The sequence below is a fragment of the Labrus mixtus genome, chromosome 5 (genome assembly GCF_963584025.1).
Source record: "Labrus mixtus chromosome 5, fLabMix1.1, whole genome shotgun sequence".
Taxonomy (NCBI): domain Eukaryota; kingdom Metazoa; phylum Chordata; class Actinopteri; order Labriformes; family Labridae; genus Labrus; species Labrus mixtus.
In genome coordinates this window covers 3,741,741-3,756,887 of record NC_083616.1, presented here as the reverse complement: position 1 = coordinate 3,756,887, position 15,147 = coordinate 3,741,741, and positions in this window count along the sequence as shown.

Here is a 15,147-nt window from a genome sequence, read left to right as displayed (position 1 = left end):
CTGGACAACGGTTCCCAATCCTTCACAGCAGACAAATGCACCTCCTTCCTGTCATTCTTCCAAACAAAAATAGACACCATCTACAACAACCTAGCCCCTTCTGTATCTGCCCCCCCTTAACCTGTCAGCCCCTGTCTCAGTTCTCCCTCATCTCCTCTGCAGAGCTTACTGACCTCACAACAGGAATGAAAACCTCCACCTGCCTTCTGGACCCCATCCCCACCAGTCATGTCAAGGCCTGCCTTCCTACCCTATCCCCACTCATTATCTCAACAATTAACTCCTCCTTCTCCACAGGTACCGTTCCACCATCTCTCAAACTTGCTGCTGTCACCCCCATTTTGAAAAAACCTGGACTCAATCCTGACATCCCAAACAACTTCAGACCCATCTCCAACCTCCCCTTTCTTTCAAAACTTCTGGAACGTGCCGTTGCATCTCAACTTAAAATCCACCTTTCTGCCAATAACCTTTATGAATCATTCCAATCTGGTTTCCGTTCCCACCACAGCACCGAAACAGCTCTCCTCAAGATCACCAACGACCTTCTCCTCTCCTCTGATGCCAGAAATGTCAACATCCTCATCCTACTGGACCTAAGCGCAGCTTTTGACACCATCAACCATTCCATCCTTCTCTCCCGCCTTGAAACCACCTTCAACATCACCGGCACTGCACTCTCCTGGCTCAAATCATACCTCTCGGACAGATACCAGTTCATCAGCATCAACCACTGCAAATCCCCCACTGCTCCTCTCTCCCAAGGTGTTCCCCAAGGTTCAGTACTAGGTCCCCTCCTCTTCATCATGTACATGCTCCCCCTTGGTCACATCATCTGCCGCCATGGTCTCCAGTTTCACTGTTTTGCTGACGACATCCAGCTCCACATCGCCACCAGAGTCATCACTCCTGCCACTCACTCAATCCTCACTGACTGCATCACTGAAATAAAATCCTGGCTTCAAACCAACTTTCTCAAACTCAACTACGACAAATCAGAAGTCATCATCATCGGCCCCAAACCCCTCATCAAATCCACCAACAACTTCTCCCTCACCATCGATGGCTCCACAGTGCTCCCTTCCCCCACATCCGTAACCTTGGTGTCATCTTCGACCAAACCCTCTCCTACGACAAACACATCAAACACATCACCAAAACAGCCTTTTTCCACCTCAAAAACATTGCCAGCCTCCGCCCATCCCTCTCATTTTCAGCTGCCGAGACCCTCACCCACGCATTCATTACCTCCAGATTAGACTATTGCAACAGTCTCCTCTACGGATCACCATCACACTCACTCAAGAAACTGCAATACATTCAGAACTCCGCAGCCCGTCTCCTCACACACTCCCACACCAGAGACCACATCACCCCCGTCCTTCATGACCTCACTGGCTCCCCATCCCCCAGCGTATCAACTTCAAGCTCCTCATCATCACCTTCAAAGCCCTTCACAACCTGGCTCCCCCCTACCTGTCTGAGCTCCTCCACCGACACACTCTCACCCGCACTCTCAGGTCTGCAGATGCAAACCTCCTGTCCCATGTCCCCATGTCCCATGCCCTGTCCATTATTATTATTATTATTATTTCTCCTCATAAAGCCTTTTTACTGCATCATTGACTGCACTGAACTATTATATTACACATGTTAGGGAAATCAGAGGTTCCTTCAACACTCGCATGCTATCACTCATGAGAGCATCAATGTTCCTCATCTTTAGTAAGATATCCTAACTTAACTTTCCTTGTTATATTCAGATGGTTAAACTTCTCTTCAAACACTTTAACAGTGGGTCTTGTCTCATCATGCCCAGGCTGTATCTTGATCATCCTTTCTCTTATTGGGCAGTTTTTCTCACTAACTGTTGTGTTAACTTCAAATCAAAACCTTCGTCACTCAACACAACACAAACTTTACGAAGACATAAAGTTTGTGTTTTCATGCTTTCAAAAAAGACAAGCTTTGCAGTGGCCGATAAGGGCAACAAACCTGCAACATCTGAAAGACTTAGGGCGCACTCACACTAGCAAAGTTCCTCCCCGTACCTCTTGAATATAACGTTGTATTACTGCATATGCATGGCTTTATGTTATTATGAAGCATGCTCAGTTTACAAGACAGGCGGACTCGAGAAAAAAATACAGACGCGCAATCGAGTCTGCGTCTGCACATCACAGAGAACAACACAGAGAGCATGACATCTACTGACTTTGAGGCTTATTTTGAGTCATTTTAATCAGATACAGCCATAAATACATTAAAAAACAAAAGAGACGGGCGGCCAAGTCCGCGTCCACACATCGGAGAACATGACAGCTATACTTTGTGTCTTTACTTTGATTCATTTTAGTCAGATACAGACAGAACACTCTGGATTTCTCCATAAGGCTGTCAACGTTGTGTACCCACATGCTTGTGCATGAAGTGTACCGTGATGAAGCACGCCTCTCCGAATCGTGCCAGGGCCAATGAAGTGTACCGAGCTGGAGCACAGTACAGAGCGGTCACACTGGTCAAACGAACTGGACTTTAGGGGTGAAGCATGCTTAGGCACGGTACAGATGTGACCGGGCCCTTACTTTAGGAAAAATGTGTGTGAGTTTCAGAAACCATATGTATTCAAAAGCAAACGCAAAAGTTCTGAACAAATTCAGTGACTCAAATATTGCAAAAGAAAACAGTGCAGTGCACATTCACACATAGCCAGAAGTAGTTTATAAAGAGACAAATATTGGACTGGTGATTTTCTTCCTTGATAACTATTAATCTCTGTTGATATTGCTAACATGAAAGTTGCAAAAAACTTCAGTTCCTCAAATGGCCACTTGAGGCTTGTTACAAAAACATGGGGATCCCCATGAAGTGCCATGTTTAAATGGCCACAAAAACATGTAAACATGTCATAAAACATGTCTGCAATCTAGTACAAAGAGATGATTCCCTCTTTAGTATGGTGTATGCTTTCATTTTAAATGTATCTGTTTGACTCTCCTGCTTAGGTTTTCCTGCAGACTCTATCCTCATGGACATGAACATGAAATCCTGGCAGAGCCTTCACTGCTGCCCGGTCTGCCTGGCTGCTGCTGCTGCTGCTGCAGGGAAACACCAGACATGTTCTACTTCTTCAAACTACTTTAAACACCTTTGTCAAAGCAACATTCAATCCAGCATTTCCCCTATTTTCCCCTCAAATGAGAGCAGCTGTAGCTAGCATGCAGAAGGCAGAGTATTTGCTGGCAATGTGCTATCATCACCATCCAGTTTGTATATAAATGTAATATATACCTTCCGGTATAAGGAGACAACCGATTTCCAACTGAGCCAAAGATTGAGCTCTCGGCCTTTGTTAACATTGAAAGCTGAGACCACATAATTTAGCTAATTTATTTTTTTTTAAACTGAAAAAACCAGGGTAAGTGTATGGTATACTTAGTAATTTTTCAGGGCTTTACTTTGCCGTCGGAGAGCCACTTTGTTTAAGCACTAATTTCACGATGCAACACATAAATATCTTTCACCTGCAGAGCACTGATCAGCCGTTTAAGTCTATAGTGGATGACATCTTGGATTTTTGCCTCTTACTCTGATAGTTATTCTGTGAATTGTGAAATTCCTGCATTCCAGTTTGAAATATTTTTAAGCACCAAAAAGATTTGAAAGATCATCCAACAATAAAATGGACATTATCTACGTGTTGCAAAAATTCCTCCATACTTCAATATCGGCATGTGAATAAATATTTTTTTATAATATGCAAATTTTATGAACCAAACGTGGTATAAATAAAGACTATATTCAGTGATGAAATATCCAACATGAACTTTTATCACAGCACAACCAGACCGGGGGATTTTAGTCTCAGTCACAGCTGAAGACTTGCTACAAAAAAACAGATTGCTATCTTCACATGTGTAGGTGTAGAACAACAGTTAAAATTGCTGCCACCATTTATATCATATAGCTTAAAGATCTGCTCACTCTGCTCATTGTTTGTGCAGTGCTGTTCAGCATGGTGTCGTCTAACTGTCGCCTGATGGGGGAAATGATATTCCTGGGCACAAGCCGGAGTCACAGATCAATACCGGCACACAGTGAATCTTCTCCGGTTAATCAGCAGCAGCTCTCAGGGATGTATTACTTTGCTCAGCATGGGTATTTGTGACAGTGATGTACGGAGGGGACACACAACGGCCGCTCCTTTTAGGTCATTAGACACTGGAGGTAAAGGCCATCCTGGGGTGCAGGGCGATAACCTCTCCATCTACATCATGAGGCCATATTTAAACTCGTCCTGATCCCTTCAGTCCGCTGTACCACATCGCTGCTAATTACATGGGTGGGTATTGATAGGTGATTTGTCAAACTGCCATATGGGGATTGGTTTTGTATTCTCAAGGTAGCACTGTGTAACTGCCCTGAATCTGAACTCTCACAATCCCACAAAAGGTGGCAGTGCACCTGTCAAAGTGTCAGCAGATCTTTTTGAGTGGCTGTGCAGCTGTCAACAAGGCCGAGAAAGTTTCTGTGGAAGAAAAAAAAAGGTAGCAGTGATAGGTTGGTAGTTAAGCCTGCTGACAGAGTTAGGTACTGCTTTTTAATGGGGTTATAAAATAACCATTAGTCAGTGAATGGATACTGCCTGACATGGTGGGAATTATTTGATCTGCAGAGTCTATTCATTTCTATTATCATTATTATTATTATTGGTAAATGGACTTTGACTTGTAAAGTGCTTTTCTTGTATTCTGACCACTCAAAGTACTTTATAGGAAGAAGGTGCGCCTTTTTGATCCAGTAGATGTCGCCCTTGAGCACCAGCATGAAACTAAAACAAACTGCTGTTTAGCCACACCTCCGCTATTCTAAAGCCTCCGCTCTCCTCTAGTGACACACCTCCAACACCTCTCCATTCGCGTTCGCATGAAGGAGTTATCAAATTGGAACGCACATTAATTAAGCAGTTAGCGCTAAGCCTTGGCTGCATTGTTGTGTTAGCCGGCTGATGGTAGCGCTCTTAAGTTAGCTTCACATTCCTTGTACATTTTCACGGATGGACCATGATCTAAAAATGCTTACAAATAAGAAGTGAGTATGTTATTCTTCTTTTCTCTAGTCCCTCCCTTAAACAGAACTCACCATCATTTAGCACTAAGCGTCACAATAAAGTGTAAAGATCTAGCCTTACTGAAAGAAATTGCAGCCGGTGCCTTCAGAAGAGAGCACATCAGACCGTCAAAACCGTGTTATGACGAATAGCTTATCAGCTGATTCTGACTGCCAAGGCATGTACAGAGACTTGGGTATAAATAAAGTCATCTGAACCAGAACCTGAAAACTGTGAAACGAACGCTCCACCTACCAGCTTCAAACTGGAGACCAGCAGTAACGCTTCAAACTGGAGACCAGCGGTAATGATTCAAACTGGAGACCAGCGGTAATGATTCAAACTGGAGACCAGCGGTAACGCTTTAAACTGGAGACCAGCGGTAACGCTTTACACTGGAGACCAGCGGTAACGCTTTACACTGGAGACCAGCGGTAACGCTTCAAACTGGAGACCAGCGGTAACGCTTTAAACTGGAGACCAGCGGTAACGCTTTACACTGGAGACCAGCGGTAACGCTTTACACTGGAGACCAGCGGTAATGATTCAAACTGGAGACCAGCAGTAACGCTTCAAACTGGAGACCAGCGGTAACGCTTCAAACTGGAGACCAGCGGTAACGCTTTAAACTGGAGACCAGCGGTAACGCTTTAAACTGGAGACCAGCGGTAACGCTTCAAACTGGAGACCAGCGGTAATGATTCAAACTGGAGACCAGCGGTAACGCTTTAAACTGGAGACCAGCGGTAATGCTTCAAACAGAGGACTTGAACAAAGCCAACAGTGCAGACAGCGTCACACACGGAGCATGTGGAAATTGGGGGTAAGGAAGGAAATATTTCCTCATTTACTAAAGTATAACTTCACTAGATGCTCCACGTTCCTCATTCAACTGCTACTCTTCTGATATAACTATAGACTAAAATAACGACTTTGACCTTTGTAAATTTATGAATTTAATCAGGAAACCTAAGAAAATAATTCCTCTTCATGTGGCCCTAATACTCCTTCGTAGCTTGTGATGTCCATGTCAAATAAAAATCTAGACTGAAGCCCCCATTCCAGTATCATCCACATGAATATCTTCTAACATCAAACTGACTCCCTCTGCAGTACACTCATCCTATATGACATTAAATTAACAAAGATAACATTGAAAATCTTCACAGATATATAGAATCACATATTTTATTCCTTGGCAGGAATCTTCCCCTTTCGTTCTTCTTTTAACCTGAAGCACAGATCATCTTACAGATTTCCTCTTTGAGCAACGTTTACCCTGATCATACAAATCAGGCTTCAGCTCAAAATATCCACTTGTCTTTTTGCATGTCGGTTATTCACCCAATGAGACATGAAATGGCTTTGAGATGAAAATCCTTTTCAAAATCTATATCCATCACTGTCTGGCTCGCCCTCTTCTCGTCGACGACTGCTCAGGGCGATGGTAACCGTACTTGAGTTTCACAGTCTCCGATTTTCATTGATCTGTCAGAGCTCACTAGCTTGATGGACTGCAGATATATTGGATGTGCAGCAGCTTAACATAAAGATGATGACATCATTTTCTCTATCATTTTCATTTAGGTGGTGTTTTAACATTTTAAAAGCTGCATGCTCACAGCAATACTTTCATTGTTGTCAGTTTAAGCATTCACATACTCTTCTTTATTTCATGCTTAAGTCATCGCCATTTCCCTGACTAAGAAAATATGACTGAAGTGATAAAAGGGAAGACAAAAGCACTGTACATTATCTAGAGCTAATTAATAAAATGTATGCCCTGTGTACCATAAATACTCAAGGCTTGTGTTACTTGCACAAGAGTGTATCTTTAAGTCCTGGGATGAGTCCAACTAGAAACAAAGGAGATACAAACGGAAAAAGTATTGGTCACAAAACAATGGTGGTGCATCTTTGTTACAGGATGAGCGGTGTGCCGGACAAAGATGTTCTCCTGTCCTACGACTTGCATCTGCTGATTCACAGTACCTGTAGTACACCATCACATCGGTTATTGATGGCAGTGGTCATCGATTTCCAGATCATAAGCTTTTATTTTTTTGTGTTGGGTTGACAGTGAGGAAATTATATTCTGTGTGTAATAATGAGTTTCCATATTTCACAACCTGGAAAAAGTAATTTTCTCTCTTTTGGTTTGTGTTATCCAAAATCTTCTGTATATATTCTTACGTAACCCCCAATTCACACATACTCTGTGCGTGCCTCCTCGTCCTCCTGCCCCACTGGATCCGACTTTGAGAGACATATAATCTCACTGAAGCAAAAAAAAAGTAAAAGGCGGATTATTTACACGATTACACAAATATTTTAATTGCAAGTCATTTTTTTTTGCTTCAGTGAGATTATATCTCTCTCAAAGTCTTATTTTTTGTTTGCAATTTAAGTTTTATTTGATTTTTTTTGGCACAAATATGATTCCATAGACCGTCAGCACAGCTGAGTGCAGACATGACTTCCTGTCCGGGGTTGTCATATTCTGTCCAGCTTGACGTGCCTGAAGTGTACTCCATCTAAAATAGACTTGCAGCGTATTTGAAACGGAGCAGAGCGTAGTGGCGCTGTGGCACGCTGTGGAAACACAATGATTGACAAGAGTGGCAGCGAACTATGGCGTAGTGCGTGGCGCTGACGGACTGCAGTGCATAGAAAGTGGATGTAACTGTGTTATTGAGAAAACGTCACTGCATCTCAACTTTTTATGTGAACGTGCATCATAAGATCAGGAGCAGCTACCAATCGATATCAGTCATAGCCAGGTCATATGAAAAGAAGATCTACTTTTTATGTCCAGCCTTTGTCCACTTGGCTCCAGATCAGGAATCACTTTGTAAAACTTTCACTGCAGCTTTTTATGCCTCTGCTAACATCGCTGCTGTTTAAATATTAACAATCCATGGTCCCGGGATGATGGAGAAAGACAAGTTTTAACAGATTTCAAACAGCTGATGAGTTCAGTGTACACTGTCTTTCCTTTCACTCTGAAAGCAAACCGACACAAAATGTCTCGGCTCATATTTGATGCAGAATCACAGCGGGTGATTGTGCTGAGAAGCACGACTGACTTTCACAGTGGTGGTTACATTTAATGAGTCCTGCTGAGGTAACTGTTCTGATGTGTGAAAGACACATATTTAATGTGACTGATACCGTGATTACTGCCTCTGACAGAATCAATGCAAAACGACTGCGTGAATTACACTAAAAAGTATTTTTTAAATATAAATCATACAGTAGAGGGGACATATTATAAGATTGTTAACCTAGTCTGTGTGCAAGAATAGGGTTGGGTTGGATATCCTGCAGCATGCAAATGTTTTAGTGACTTCAAAAATGTGTCTGTGTGGCTTTGACAAATTAACCCTAATTCTTGAGATAGGAGGTGAAGTGGGTTTGGGCCAAGAAGCTCAACAAACATCAGCAGGCATACTCGACCATCGAGAAAGAAGCACTAGCTTTGGTGCTAGCCTTGAGGCATTTTGAGGTGTATGTTTCCAGCAGTGAGAAGTTTGTCGTTTATTCAGATCCCAATCCATTGGCTTTTGTGTTTAGGTGGAGGCTGGTACTGCAACCTTAAAACCTAAAGTTCGCCAGGACTCCCTTGAAAAATAGGTTTTTAATCTCAATGGGACTTTCCTGGATAAATAAAGGTTAAATAAAAAAAATAAAAAACCTAGAGATCCAGCATATTGCAGGAAAGAACAATGTCAGATTACTGAGGAGAGCTGTGCAGAAGTTACCATATGAGGAGGAGAAGTTGAATAGACTTTGACTAAAACAGACGTTATGTAGGCTGTAAGGGGATTTTGACAAAACTAATCTTTGTAACAGGAGTAGCTGAGAGCAGAGGTTTGAAACATCCTGTCTTTCAATCGATGATTTCCTGACTGTCCCTTTGATATCCTGGTGGCTTCCTACTGTTTACAAGAATTTGAATTCCTATTGGTATATTGATCTATTGTTGTTTGATGTGTTGATACTGTGGGGTGGTTTCACCTCAGTTATGGGCTGTGTGGCCTACAGGTAGATGCTCAGCCCATCTCTCTCTCTGAGTGGCATATTGTGCTCATCTGTGACAATCAGGTCCTGCATGCAGCATCAGGAAATAAGTGCAGTGTGGCCGGTGTTTGTGGAGGGCTTTATTTTGTGTGCTGGACCTTCAGACTGCAGGAGTGAAAGATTATCATCTAGTGAACGAGTTGATAGTGATTTAATGTTGACAGTGTAGTTGTTTGTTTTTCTTGACTTTGTTCCCTTATTTAGCAAATATCCATCGGCTTCTCAATTGTTTTCAGATTGTGCATTAAGAGGAGCTTGTTCTCTGTTAGTGGTTATTTTTGTAGTTAAATCCTCACTCTTTATTTTGTAACAAATTCTAATCTCTACTTTTTCATTCCGGGTTTATTATCAAATTGTTGCTCCCCGCATCCCCTAGCAATCCGGGGAACATAACAATTTTGGGGCTCGTCCAGGATGAGAAAGTAGAGAGTCTGTGACTGTACCTGACTCTTTCCCGCTACCTCGCATGGAAGACTGCATCGATAGCATATAGGTCCAGCTATGTTCAAGGGTACTGGCAGGTACCTTTAGCTCCTGGAGCATCAGACATCTCAGCCTTTGTCACCCAAGATCATTTTATGCAGTACACTGTGATGGCATTTGGTATGAGAAATGCTCCAGCCACTTTTCAGCGTCTGATGCACTTGGTGTTAGGTGATGTCCCAAACGGTATCTGGATGATGTAGGGGTGTACTCCAGCGACTGTTCAGCCCACAAAGCCAGTTTGAGGGTAGTATTTCAGCGGCTTGCTGAGGCATCGCTGACGTTAAACCTTGCTAAGTGTGAGTTTGCAAAGGCAACAGTAACTTACCTAGGTAAGCAGGTAGGTCATGGACAGGTTAGACCAGTGGATGAGAAGGTTGAGGCAGTTTTATCCTACCAGCAGGCGGGAACGGAGGTGTTTTCTGGGCATGGCTGGGTACCACCGGTATTTTTGTATAAGCTTTTGAGTAGTTGTGGCCCCTCTCACACAAGGCTGTGTAGCCCTGCCATTCCATTTTTGTGGACTAATGATTGTTGTCATGCCATTGATGCTGCCAAATCCCTTCTCTGCAGTGCTCCTGTATTGGCTGCCCCTGATTTCTCACATCCCTTCAGGCTCGAGGTGGATGTCAGTGCTTCTGGGGCTGTGCTGTTGCAGGGTGGAGCAGGAGATATGCAGCATCCTGTCTGCTACACCTCGACCAAGTTCAAGCGTCATCAGCTTAACAACTCAACTGTTGAGAAAGAGACGTTGGCCATGATTCTAGCCCTGCAGCATTTCGAGGTTTAAAGATAAAGATAAAGATAAACTTTATTGATCCCCCATGGGGGAAATTTTAGCATTTTGCGTTTACCTGGGTTCCAGTGTTTCCCCCGTGAGGGTGTACGCTGACAGTAACCCACTTGTCTTCCTAGCCAGGATGTACAATCACAACCAGCGTTTGATGCGCTGGGCGCTACTGGTCCAGGGTTTCAACATAGAAATTAAACACAAGAAAGGGGCTGAAAACGTGGCGGCTGATGCCCTGTCCCGTGAGTGAGATAAAAACATCTTGTTTGCCTTGTTTTGAATAGATTCCAGCCTATTGTATTGTGTATATTCTGGTTTAGTGACTAAATTTGTTGTGTAGTAAGATTTGGTGAATGCTAGGTCCAAAACTTGGACTTGTTCTTATGGGGGGAGATGTGTTGTCCTATGTTGTCTCTCTTTTCCTTGTGTGGCCTACAGGTGCTCCGCCCATCTCTCTCTCAGAGTGGCATATTGTGCTCACCTGTGACAATCAGGTCCTGCATGCAGCAGGAGGAAATAAGTGCAGTATGGCCGGTGTTTGTGGAGGGGCTTGTTCTCTGTTAGTGGTTATTTTTGTAGTTAAATCCTCACTCTTTATTTTGTAACAAATTCAAATCTCTACTTTTTCGTTCCGGGTTTATTATTAATTGTTGCTCCCCCCATCCCCTAGCAATTGGGGGAACATAACAACCTCAGTAATAGTTTGTTTAAGACTATCAGGCAACCCTGATCAACACAGCTTAAACCCATTCTAAACATCCCCCATGAAAACCGAAGTCATTTACAAAACAAAAAGATGAGGACGAAGAAGAAGAATAGAACCTCTCTGTTCCCTGATGATCCCTAACAATAACACACGTGTTTTCACCTTGTCACACCGAGTGATGCATGTGCCACACAAAATCCTGAAAGCTGTACCAGTGAAACGATTAATGTAACAATCTGCAAAAACCAAACAAACCAGCACAAAGAAAGAATAAAGTTAGAGATGAGAGGAGGGCAGCAGCAGCTGAATCCAGCAGAGAACAGGAGAAAAAACAGGCAGCTGTCAAAGAGCTCCCAGCAGGTTATATTTTTGTGACAGTGTTGACAGGGTTAATTGGGCTCTCTTTTGTTGATGTGCTGTTTGAGAGTAACAGCACTGTAAGGGCTTTGTTGCCGAGATACAGGTGAATTTATTTGTTGCGTTTTGTTGTAGTGCTGCTGGCGAGAGTTCCTGTGGCTACCGTAAATCCTCAGTCCTGTTGTCAGGGTTTGAAATGCAGGAAGGAGAAATGTTTCAAACACACACACACACACACACACACACACACACACAGTAACTATGGATACAATGTGACAAGTTATTGTCCATCTGATAACCAGCGGGCAGGTTTTGGAAGGTAAGGAGAGCAGGAAACCTGTAGCAGAAAAAGGCTTGAAGGTAAAGGTACACATAGGGGAACAGTAAAAGTAAACTCCAAGAGCAAAATCACAAAGACAGAGAAAAGCAGGCCGCACATTTCTTTAGGTGCAAACTGTAAACTAAACAGTATTCACTGATGTTTAGGAAGGACAGCGAGCGCCATGCCCCACTGGATATGTTTCTGGAAGGTGAGCGCAGTGGAGCGCCGCCATGATCAGCTGTACGCACATCACAGGAGAACTCCAAGATCACACGGGAATAAAAAGAAAAAAGTGCAAACAACATGTTGCTTTGTCTTTCTGAAGATGATTTGTTTTGACTTAATGTTGATGAAGAGATGAAAAAAATACGATCGTGAGTCCCTATATTGTGTTTTATTTTGAAATTGACGGGCAGCTCTGTGTGTTTCGTTGTCTGACTTCCTGTCCTGGTTGTCATATTCTGTCCAGCTTGCCGCACCTACAGGGTACTCCATTGAAAATAGACTCGCAGAGTGTAGTGGCGCTGGTGGCTCGCTGTGGAAACACAATGATTGACTAGAGTGGCAGCGAACTACGGCGTAGTGCGTGGTGCTGACGGACCGCGGCGCACCATGCACTAAGTGGAAATTGGGGTAAAATAGTTGTCACTGCGCTTACAACACTCTCAGTTGAAAAAAATAGCTCAACTTTTGGAACTCCAATGTGCTGCTCAAAGACACTTTGTAAAAATACAATCAATGAAGCATCTTTTGATTCAAGAAAGAAACACAGTGCAGCCACGTCTGATTGACAGCTGATCTCTGGGAAGTCCCTACAGTGATATCATGTAATTATAGTTAACCAGCAGATATGTCAATAAGCACACAGAGAATTAGAGGATTACTGCTTGAGGCAGGCATATCTTTGAGAAAATAGCCCAAAGGATCAGTATTTAATGTGCAGACTTATGCAGAATATCAGACTGTATTATTATGCAGAAGCCCTTTAACTCAACTCTGAGAGAGCTGCAGTGTAAGAACAGCATGTGAAATTAGGCCCATCAGTCTGTAAATGTAAAATTATACACTGAAATGTATCACCCCGAGCCTGGCCATTTTGAATATGATGGAGCTCTATTCACGACTGGCACGGATATAGTCTAATCTGGATGTTATTAGAATTGGAGATTACTTGCCTGTAGCAGCTACGTGGATCATTTCTGCTGTGATTGAGCACATGAATATGTCAGCATGACAGGTGACCCGCACTTCGGCAGCTCTCCTCACAATCAAGCGTCGAGGTAATTCATTCTGAGCATCATTCTCTCCAGGTTGCTTTTTAATGGTCTCCACACTAGGAAATAAATTGACTACACAATATAGGAGCTTTTTTTATGTCTTAGATACATTCTAGAGGGATAAAAACGACCGAGGACTGAATGTAGAGAAATTGCCCGGGGGATAAAAATTGTGCAACCCTGTCCCAAAGGCTGTGGATAAAGGATCAGTCTCTCCCGCTCACCAGCAGCAGCCAGTGAATTGAGACCTTGAACGGGGGTTGGGGGAATTTCACATTTTGTCATGTTCATTGTTTGCTCCTTCATATTGCCCTGCGTGCAAGTTAATAGCGATGGCACACCGTCTGACAAGATAACAAGGGAGCTGCTGTTTCAGATGAAAAATGAGCCTGTTTTCCTTTTAATCAACTCTTCATAATTAATTTTTGTCATCATGGAGTTTTCATTTAGTTCAGTAAAGGTTTACTTTTCTTACAATATCTGAGTCGTCGAGCAAGTTTTAAAAAACAGCCTTCATTAGAAAATATAATACACTACCCTTCTACAATGTTAACAAATCATTTTCTAAAGAAGAATGTGCAACATTTTAAACATAAATAAAGCAGCAATCCAGTTTATCCTCTGTAAATGTCTCTCTGAGTCATGACTGTCTACAATGAGTGAGACGCTTGAGTCCAGCTTCCACTGGGTCCGCTGCGCTGCGTCTCCGCTGCGTCTGAGCTCCGTCAGTCCGGTGCCCCCTGCAGCCAGATGCCGGAGCCCGACGCATCAATTTAGCACAGAAAAGAACAAGCAGGACAGGGAGTCAGCCACCGTTACAACATTAAAACATCCGCTTAATTTTCAGAATAAAACACTCCGTTTTGACGGTTCAGAACAATGACAGTTTGTGTGTTTGTTTATGTGTTTATAAGGTTTATTTTGAGTTTTATACCACATACATCGTATTATCTTGTGCTGTCGCCAGTGAATCTGTTAAATTACCACGGAATTCCTTTGTCTCAGCACTCCAGCTGGCGGCTCAAGGGCGACATCTACTGGATCAAAAAGTAGCACATGCTTCCTTTAAGGTGTGTTTTGGGGCTTTTTACGCCTTTATTTAGAGACAGGACAGAGTCAGAAATCAGAGAGAGAGTGGAGAATGACATGCAGGAAAGGAGCCACATGTCGGATTTGACACCTGGGCCGTCCGCTTGGAGGACTACAGCCTCCGTCCATGGGGCATACACAATAGGAGCCCCAGAAACAAGCCTTATGATGAAAAGCTACTGAAAAAAGAACAGCTTGGTGCACTAGCGTGAACTAGTTTGAGCCTGCAAACTAAATTTTTATCATCAAATGTGAAGCTAAAGAGGTCAAAAAGCTCCAGCAACACTTACAGGGAGTACAAAGATCAACTTTATTAACAAATTAGACCGACGGGTTTGGGCTCGTGGCATTCATCAGGATCATCAAGAAACAGATTGCAAACATCATGTATGAAATTGAAAGAAAGGTACAAAAATTCAAAAAAGGTAAAGACAACCAATCAAATACATCCACATATATGTATTTCAGCCAATAGGGCACATGCAAAGGTGGGCTGGTTAGGTTTGTTGGCCAGACCAATGAGCACTGACATGGAGGTGAGGGGCGTGTCCAATTAAAGCAAGGATGACACCACACCTGGTCAACAAGTAGGGATCAAGGTGATGGTTAAAAGCCTGCACAAGAATCATTTAGAATACTCCAAAGAAAAAAGTAAAAAGAGTATTGTCACAAAACAAATATACCAAGGGATTGAATAATATATATATTTTTAAAAACCTCGTCAAGCCTTTCACTCTTCATGCACCTTGCTAGTTGGTGAAGTTGTGTCAGGAAATCACATAGAATCTAAATAAAGTGATCCGATCCGAATCAAAATCAAATCAAATCAACTTTATTTATATAGCACTTTAAACACCACATTGATTGATCCGCTATACAAATAAAAGTTGATTGATTGATTGATTGATTGATCCAAAGTGCTGAACATTGCAG